Here is a 9,838-nt window from a genome sequence, read left to right on the forward strand (position 1 = left end):
GATGTAAAGCCAATTAAACGTTCCTATTTTTGCCCTTCGAAATATTATAATAGTTAAAAGACATGGCTACAAGTGAGACTGTGTATTACTTCGAGAGTGTTTGTGTATGAAGGTGATTTATGTGCATACATGTCAGTCACTCTTTCATGGTCCGTCAGCGCGGCATCGCTCAAGTTCGTAGAGAGCTTATTCAGTCCATTTTAAATTCTGATGTTGGCCGTCTCTCAAATGGGTTATGGTTTAACCGTTAAACCATAGATATATTGCCTTTGAAGTGCAAGTAAATGCGCTAGAAAATCCGCGCTCATTCATGTGCATTTATTGCACGGACGGAGAAAGCGCCGACGCCTGCATGATTTCATCTGACGGTAACTTACATAAGCATATTAATATATTATAATCCATCTGTTCCGTGAGAGCAGAACGAACGAGCATTTATTGACGTTTTAAATTTGAAAACCCCAAAAAGCAACGAAATTGCCAGACATCCATTAGTGCAGGTTCACAAAGGAAAACAACTGAAATACAGCTCTGGTTTTTCTCTCGAACGATAACGACGGAATCCAAAGACGTGGGCTTTGTAACGTTACCCAAGTATTAAATTGTATGAAATAATAATCCCGAAAAAAAGCACAAACACTGCAGAGATGGCCAGTTCAGCAGCTAACATTGCTGAGGTGAAGTGACGGCTAGTAACAGCAGACAAACGGCTAGCACTGACAGCGGCAATCCATCTGTCACTCAAGTAGCTTGGCCACACCCTTAAATTTAAATATTAATCAACTAAACGGACGAGTTATAAAATAATTCACCCCCCTCACAGTTGTTATGAAGGGCAAAATGAGCTGTATAGACCAAATCCACATACAGACACCAGGCTTTAAACACGTTTTTTTCTGCTGTAAAATTTGGCATTTTAACATGGAGGAGATACAGATTTGACTCACTTCTGACAACAGCCTCAAGCGGCCAGTCAACGAATTGCAGTTTAACTCACTTCCGTGTTGGTTTCAAGAGAGAGACGGGGAGGTTGCCGCTTGGGAAGCACACACAAAAAAAAAAAAAAAAAAAAAAAAAAAAAATGTAAACAAATATATTTCCAATACTGTTATCAGTGTTTGAAGAGGTTATGTAAACATACTTCTAACGAATAAATGACTGTTTTATCACTTTACTCATTCCAACGCTTTTTTACCTCTCATGCGTTTTTAAACTAACGTTAGCTGACATTAAACACACAACGTTACCAACAACAAAACACAGCAATGTCAGATGGTACTAAATTACATTGAAATACGTGCTTATATTGCTACAGCAGTACAAAAACACACACAGAGATAACTTATTGAACGTATAAGGTTGCATTAAGCCTATGACTGTTAACGTTTCTCATGTCCATAAACGTTAACGTTAATTTAACTGACTGCTATAAGGACTGAAAAATGTTTTCTTACCTGATATCGCCAGTATTTTTACAGACCACGTACGAACCCTTCCTCTGTTCACATTCCAGCTTTTGTTCTTCATTGATATCAACTTAAATTCGCTCAAAATTTAAGAATTCAACAGGCAGATATAAAATAATCCAGGTCTGACCGAGTAGGCTAATCAATGCAAGCAGCAGCTCAGCTGCTGCTCAGTGCGCGCCTATTTTAAATTTGAAAATACGTCCGTTACTCTCGGTCGGTGACTGAGCCGCGCAGAGCCGCGCACATTCTCATTGGACAGTTTCCTGGAAGACAGACAGATTAACCAATCATGCTCAAAGTAAAACGGCGAAACAACCAATAACAATAGTTTAATAACAGTTAACATAGCGGTGTATTGAGTTTTATTTGCAGTCTGTATTATTATTTAATTAATTAGTCAAATGACATGACAGTGTATGAATACAAATGTAATAATGCAATGTAAACGGTTAGGCAAGCAGACAAAATTGTAAATTCAAACAAAATCACATAAGGCAAAAGGTTTGAAACTATTATTGTTAATAATGATAATTATATTTTAACATATACTGAAGAGCTGTTATATCAAAAAAATTATGAAATGCTAATTAATTGTCACAATAATGTTGAAAGGCAGATATTTCTGCTGTATGTTGTTTCAACATACAGATCTTGTAAAAATGTCAACGCTGATTTAGAAGTGTTTTAAATCTTTTACTTTTTTCTTTTCTTGTTTTGTGATACTTGTATTTGCTTAATAAAGTAACTTTAAAAGTGAACTACTGGTTTCTGTTCATTGAATACCTTTAACATTTTAGTATAGTTTAGTGGATTACATGTAATGATTGTATTTAGGGGTTTACTGTAAAATAAGGTAACCCAAACAGACAAATATGGTAGCCCATATATATACCCGTTGTGGCCCATAAGAGCCCTAGATAAGACCTATATGGGTCCCATCATCAACCCATGTGGGCAGATTCCTGTAGGCCCTAAATGGGTGCTACCTAGGTTACCCACATGGGCCCGATATGGAGCCCATCAAGAGCCCATCATCAACCCATCTGGGCAGACTCCTGTAGGCCCTAAATGGGTGCTACCTAGGTTACCCACATGGGCCCGATATGGAGCCCATCAAGAGCCCATCATCAACCCATCTGGGCTAACACATGTGGGGCCACCACGGAAACCGCGGCCAAAATTAGCTGGGTTCCCAGTTGGGTAGCCCATGTGGGCCCCGGATATCAGCCCATTTGCAGCCCGTTTGGGCCCCACATGGGTGTGTTAGCTGGGGCAAGCTCTGTCCAGATTGTCCTCTGGTGTCTGCGGATGAATCCACGTTGAGCTGGGAAACGTGATGTAAATGTTTGCGCGTGAATCCGTGGCCAACAAAACCAAAATTAGCTGGGTTCCCAGTTGGGTAGCCCAGGTGAGCCCCGGATATCAGCCCATTTGCAGCCCGTTTGGGCCCCACATGTGTTGGCTGGGGATCTTGTAAAAATGTCAACGTTGATTTAGAATGGTTTTTGTTAATCTTTTTCAACAACAAACTGACATTATTTCAACCATATTTCAACGTTGAAGGTCGGTCATGTGCTGGCTGGGTATGTAGCCTACTCATTTCCCATTAGTGAACTGACTAGGTCTCACATAGGGAGCCCATCTGGGTTTGCCCATGTTGGACCTACTTAGTTGACCCAAGTGGGCCCCAGATAAGAAGCCCCTTTTGAGCCCATGTCCATCTGTACCCCTGTAGCCCATTTGTAACCCATATGGGCCCCAGATAAGAAGCCCCTTTTGAGCCCATGTCCATCTGTACCCCTGTAGCCCATTTGTAACCCATATGGGCCCCAGATAAGAAGCCCATTTTGAGCCCATGTCCACTCTGTACCCCTGTAGCCCATTTGTAACCCATATGGGCCCCAGATAAGAAGCCCCTTTTGAGCCCATGTCCATCTGTACCCCTGTAGCCCATTTGTAACCCATATGGGCCCCAGATAAGAAGCCCCTTTTGATCCCATGTCCATCTGTACCCCTGTAGCCCATTTGTAACCCATATGGGCCCCAGATAAGAAGCCCCTTTTGATCCCATGTCCATCTGTACCCCTGTAGCCCATTTGTAACCCATATGGGCCCCAGATAAGAAGCCCCTTTTGAGCCCATGTCCATCTGTACCCCTGTAGCCCATTTGTAACCCATATGGGCCCCAGATAAGAAGCCCCTTTTGATCCCATGTCCATCTGTACCCCTGTAGCCCATTTGTAACCCATATGGGCCCCAGATAAGAAGCCCCTTTTGATCCCATGTCCATCTGTACCCCTGTAGCCCATTTGTAACCCATATGGGCCCCAGATAAGAAGCCCCTTTTGATCCCATGTCCATCTGTACCCCTGTAGCCCATTTGTAACCCATATGGGCCCCAGATAAGAAGCCCCTTTTGGTCCCATGTCCATCTGTACCCCTGTAGCCCATTTGTAACCCATATGGGCCCCAGATAAGAAGCCCCTTTTGATCCCATGTCCATCTGTACCCCTGTAGCCCATTTGTAACCCATATGGGCCCCAGATAAGAAGCCCCTTTTGAGCCCATGTCCATCTGTACCCCTGTAGCCCATTTGTAACCCATATGGGCCCCAGATAAGAAGCCCCTTTTGAGCCCATGTCCACTCTGTACCCCTGTAGCCCATTTGTAACCCATATGTGCCCCAGATAAGAAGCCCATTTTGAGCCCATGCCCACTCTGTACCCCTGTCGCCCATTTGTAACCCATATGGGCCCCACATAAACGTGTTGGCTGGGTAGAGTTGAGGAATGTTTTCTGCATTTGAATTACCCTTATTTACGCACCATATTCAAGGGGCTGTAGGTGCGAAACATCCAAGGACGTGACGCCTTCAGTAGTCATAAAACACCCAACACTTGGTGAGATTATTCAGAAAAAGGAATCATCAGACTACAACTTCAGTTTTTCTTGCAATGTAATGTATTTTGCTGGTAAATCAGTGCAGGCTGACACAGTGGCGGAGCTAGGGGGTGGCCAGGGGTGGCCATGGCCACCCTTGGTCTAAGCTTGGCCACCCCTTTGGCCACCCCTCTCACAACTGCTGTTTCTGTCTTTTTTTATTGACAAAAATTGCGTTTTTTAAAACGCTGAACCGTCTCTTTAAGACCACAAAAAACGTGAGACTTTCAGACGCACTCCAACTTCACCTCAGAATGAGCTTCAGCAGAACATCAGACAGTGATATGCACATAGTAAATACAGTGTTCGAATTGTGTCAAAGCTCTTGGGGGGTCCCTCTAGGGGGGTCCGGGGGCATGCCCCCCCGGAAGAAAATTTTGTACATTTTAAAGATAAATTCATTAATCTGGTGCACTTTGAGTCCCCCGAATCTGCTGTTAAAAATAAATAATCCACCCGCCAACCTCCCGAACCTATATGATATTCTCTGATTTAGATATTTGCATCTGATCATCACATTTCAATTATTCAAATTCTCAGTGTTAAGCATGATAATATGATAAAATATCACACTGAAGTAGGCTGATTTAAAATTAAGATTTATTTAAAATAAAAGTTCTTCTTTTGTCAACATTACATTTCCAGCCTAAACAGAGGCTTTACTCCCATCAAACTTAAATTGTCAATGTTTCATTACATCACTGTTGGAAAACACTCCTATCAGAATATTTTTTTTAGCTTTATAAAGGGCATTTCTTTCCCTAATTTGTACTCTCTATACTCTTTCCCTACTCTCAGGGAACTGAGGTTACGTTAGTAACCGAGTAGGCTACGTTATTTCTTATTTTATTTTTTTGATATTGAAAATTGTTTTAATCAGGGCATTTGTCCGGTTGGGCAAGTACAATTCTCTTTCACTTGTCCCTTAAAAAACACACGCACGTGTCCCGGACAAGCGTTAATGTCGATTCTATTCAGATCAGTAAATTACCAAACAATCATAAAAGAAAGAAATATTATCTTACCGTCATTGTGAGGTGAAAATGAGGATCCACTCTGCCAGACTCTCGTGAAAGTGCTTATCTATAGCACGAAATGTATTTCTCGTACACATTTATTCGCCAAAAATAGTTTTTGCGTGCATATGATGTACGCACTTTATGGCGTGTAATACGCACATACTCCACACCCCTAATCCTACCCAAGGGGTTTGCAGTGCGTATCACGGAAAAAACAAAACAAAAAAAAAAACTATTTTTGGCGTATAAATGGCACGATACATAAAATGTGTCTGTTTATAAATTCAACAGTCTGTAAATTCCTTCAGAAAACAGCGTGTGGCGCACTTGAGCGACGCAAATCTAATTTGAATTACTTTCTATGGGAGCGGCAGCGCAATACTTTGATTATATATATATATATATATATATATATATATATATATATATATATATATATATATATATATATATATATTACCTAATAAATTATGTTTCTATAGTTTTAATGAAAAACCAGGGGACCCCCCAAGGTAATTGTTTTGGGCCTTATGGGGGGTCCCTTGATGCTTATGGGGGGTCCCGGACCCCCCCAGCCCCCCCTCAATTCGAACACTGAGTAAATATAGAGTCAATCTTTCTCAACTGGTGGGTTGCAAGACCGTTTTGAGTAAGTCGAATAGTGTGCAGTCAACAAACGTAATTCCCTTTTTTTCTGATGCTACTTTTATTTTAGAAAATGTGTGTGAAAGCTTGTGACACTTCTGTGAGATGCTGAGAAAAGCGCGTTGTCCTTATTCAGTTGGCTATCTTCGGTAAGATGAGATGTTGTCAGGCCAAATGTCAGTAAAACTAACTTTTCTGTCATACGTCTGACAGCCATTGAACTGTGCTTGCGGTACGCGCAAATGCGGTGTGCTGTAGCCGTAGTTGTCGTCAATTAACTCATGTAAGAATCAAAAAGGCGATTAAAGCTGTCAAAACTGCATGCATGTATTTGTTATATATGCGTCACATGTGTCTGGATTAAAATATTCTGCTATGTGACTGTGAGATCACAATATAAGGCACAAACTGATATGTAATGTTTTAATGTCCAAATAAATGTGAGCACTGTGCATTTGTACTAGAAGATAGGCATTCATTTTGCGTTAATTTGTAAAGATATCCAAAAATGGATAATTTTTAAATCCATAAAATAACTAATTTTACATTCTGGCAACATTACATTATGAAAAATATAACATTTTACATTAGCCTATGTGCTGTTGACTTCTGCCTTGTTCACATTCTTGCACATGGGGATTCAAAAGAGAACTTTTGTTTTCCTTTTTAATTTAGGTATGATAGAACTGTTGCAATTATTTATTTTGACAACTAGCCTAATATAGAAAGTTTTAAAAAAAATTTGACAAACTCAGAATTGATTGAAGAGTTGATTAATTAATATTGATTATATAAAACGCATTGAAGGTTGAATAATCTTTGGACTTCATTAGTTATCTGTTATCTGCAATAGAACAAGCTATTGGAGATTTTGAGAACCAGAACCAAGCTAACTGAGCAAGTTGAACTTTAGCTATATTGTGTGCCCTTTTATTACTATTTAATTCATTTTAATATGAGGTGGTGGGTAATAAAAAAAAAAAAAAAAAAAAAATTCATTCAGTATTCCATGAATCCTAATTCACTACTATCTCAATTACAATTAAGTACAAATTAACTTTATTCAGTTGTGTATGCACTAAAACAGTCCAATTATGATAAAATAATTAAGATTTCTGTGCCACCCCAGACTGGTTGCTGGCCCTTGCCTGGCCACCCCTATGAAAAAATCCTGGCTCCGCCACTACACTGTATTTTGTTTTATACCGTAGATTCTGAGGGTCCCTGATAGAAAGATGTCTTCATTCTTTGTTTCTGCGGCATTTAAAAAAAAAATACTACATGTTTTACAGACCAGAAAGATGACCTGAATATCACAGTTTAAACACTGTAAAAATACTGCTGAATATTTTTGCATAAATAAGATCTAAGACGACTAAGCACTGCTTTTGCTTTAAAATTGTACAGTTTTTGAACAGATGCTGTTTAGTAAAAATAATCATTTAAAAAATCATTTCTACCACACAGAAGTCTTCTAGGAAGATAAATAGAGGATACGATTTTATTAAAATTTTAAAGATTTGATTTAAACAGTCTTTTAATTTTAAAAGATCTAATTTAAACTTTCTGGAAAAGGGGGAAAGAAGCAGCAAAAAGTTTTGCTAGAAGCCTTGGATTGGTCCCTGTGAGGGTCCACTGTTAAACAGGGCGAGCTGTTGGGTGTTGGGACGGTGCTGTTGTCTCCATTGATGAAAAAGCAAATATATTGAATCAGTTTACAACCGCAGGAGCTTCCAAAGACGCAGTCTGTTTCCCGTGGGATTGTGCTCTGTGCGGTGATCTCATTCCTGTCTCTCTGTCAATCTAAGAAACACTCAGGAGATTTTCAGCTTTAAACTTCCTGCATTTGTAAACCACAACATTCAACACATTTCCAATAGTGGTTTCCAGTAGTATGTGTAATTTTATTATTTGTTCTTATTTTATTACTGACTGCTTACTAGTCTTTAATAATGTTTTAAACTCACATAATTTCGGCTGGTAGGATCAAGATTGGAATAAAGAATTGATATTTCACTGGTGTCTAAACATTTGTACCACTGACACGTCCTCAGCACTGAGCCCTTCTGGAGCCGCTCTAAATATGTGCTGTGCTATTAAATGAAATATAAAATATGATAAAGCAATAGAATGAACAGTGAAAGTAACAGAAGCTCAAACAATGCATTTTAGCAGGCTTAATTAAGCATGAAAATAACTGAAAGAAATATATATTTGATGAACAAATTATGCCAACTAATATGATTTATATTCTTTTGGTTTATATACTAATACATTAAAAAAATTAGAAATGCAGTGAAAATACAGGTATCGGTTTTCAGTATCGGTATCGACGAGTACCAAAAATGGGAGTATCGGTATCGGACTCGTGCTGGAAAAAATGGTATCGGTGCATCCCTAATCATCACCCTTCACAAACAAGGAACAGGATACAAAAAGATAGCGAAGGCACTAAATGTTCCTGGAGACACCATTGGAAGCAATGTTCGCAAGTTCAAAGTTTAAGGAACAGTGGTTACACTACCTGGACGGGGCAGAAAAAGGAAGATATCAATGGCTGTAACCAGATTTCTGAGACGGCAGGTTCAGAAAAACCCTCGAGTGACTGCAGAAGACCTGCAGCAAGACTTGGTGGCAACAGGCTCTGAGATTTCAGCTTGCACAGTAAGATACGTACTAAATTCATGCCAACTCCAGGACATACACCACTACTGACCCAAAAGCACAAGAAAAGTGCTCAAACTCATATAAATAGAGGGATGCAGGAATGACGTCACTTTGTAGACCTAGACCAACTGGCAGTTCGCATCACACTGGTTCCCTCGATAAAAACCCAATAGGATTTTCCCATAGGTTTTGGGATTATCACAAAAAACAAGCTCTGTGATCAACAAAAGTTTATGATAATTCCATGTTTTGTCCAGCAAGGTAATTTTTCACAACTTTTATGAATTTTGAAGCCTAAATGCAGTTGCAGTTGCAAGTAAAAAGCTAAAGGTAGTCTATAAACGAACTACACCACTGTCCCGTGACTTCAACATCACCATCACTGAGCTTCCGACAACTCTTTCAGTTTTTATCTAAAAACATTTTCCCAGAGCGTTTGAGTTAGACTGGTTTATAAGAGCACAATTATGAGCATAACGAGGCATCACAGTCACCTGACATGAACCCCATAGAAAATCTCCGGTGAGATTTGAAGAAGGCGGTTGAATAGGTAAGGTAAGAAGGTAAGAATATTACTGATCTGGAGGCCATTGCTCATGAGGAATGGGCTCAGATTCCTCAGAAACGCTGCCAGAAGCTGCTGTCTGGTTATACATCTCGTTTCCAGCAGGTCAGAACAGCAAAAGGCTGTTCTACTAAGTACTAAAGATGCTTGCCATGAAGGGGTTAAATAATTTTGAGACTGCATACGCCATTAAAAGTTGCATTTTCAGTTAACATTTGTTGTGTTGATTTATTCCAATTTGATTTGTTCATTGCAAATAGCTGAAAGTCAGTAAATGTTGTCAATAAACCTGCAATGGGGGTTGAGTAATTTCAATTACAACTCTCTCTCACTCTATATATATATACACACACACGTACATATACTGTATGGTGTGATGTACCCTCTGTCCTCATATATGTCTGACTAGAAGTTTATTACATTATTCTGAATAAGTAATTAAATACATAGAAAAGTACAGTATGAATGTGTGCAGTATGAGTGTAATTTCAGATAAACTACTCTTCTCACATACTGTTTTTCGCCTACTATAA

This window comes from Squalius cephalus (genome assembly GCF_949319135.1).
Source record: "Squalius cephalus genome assembly, chromosome: 1".
Classification (NCBI taxonomy): Eukaryota; Metazoa; Chordata; class Actinopteri; order Cypriniformes; family Leuciscidae; genus Squalius; species Squalius cephalus.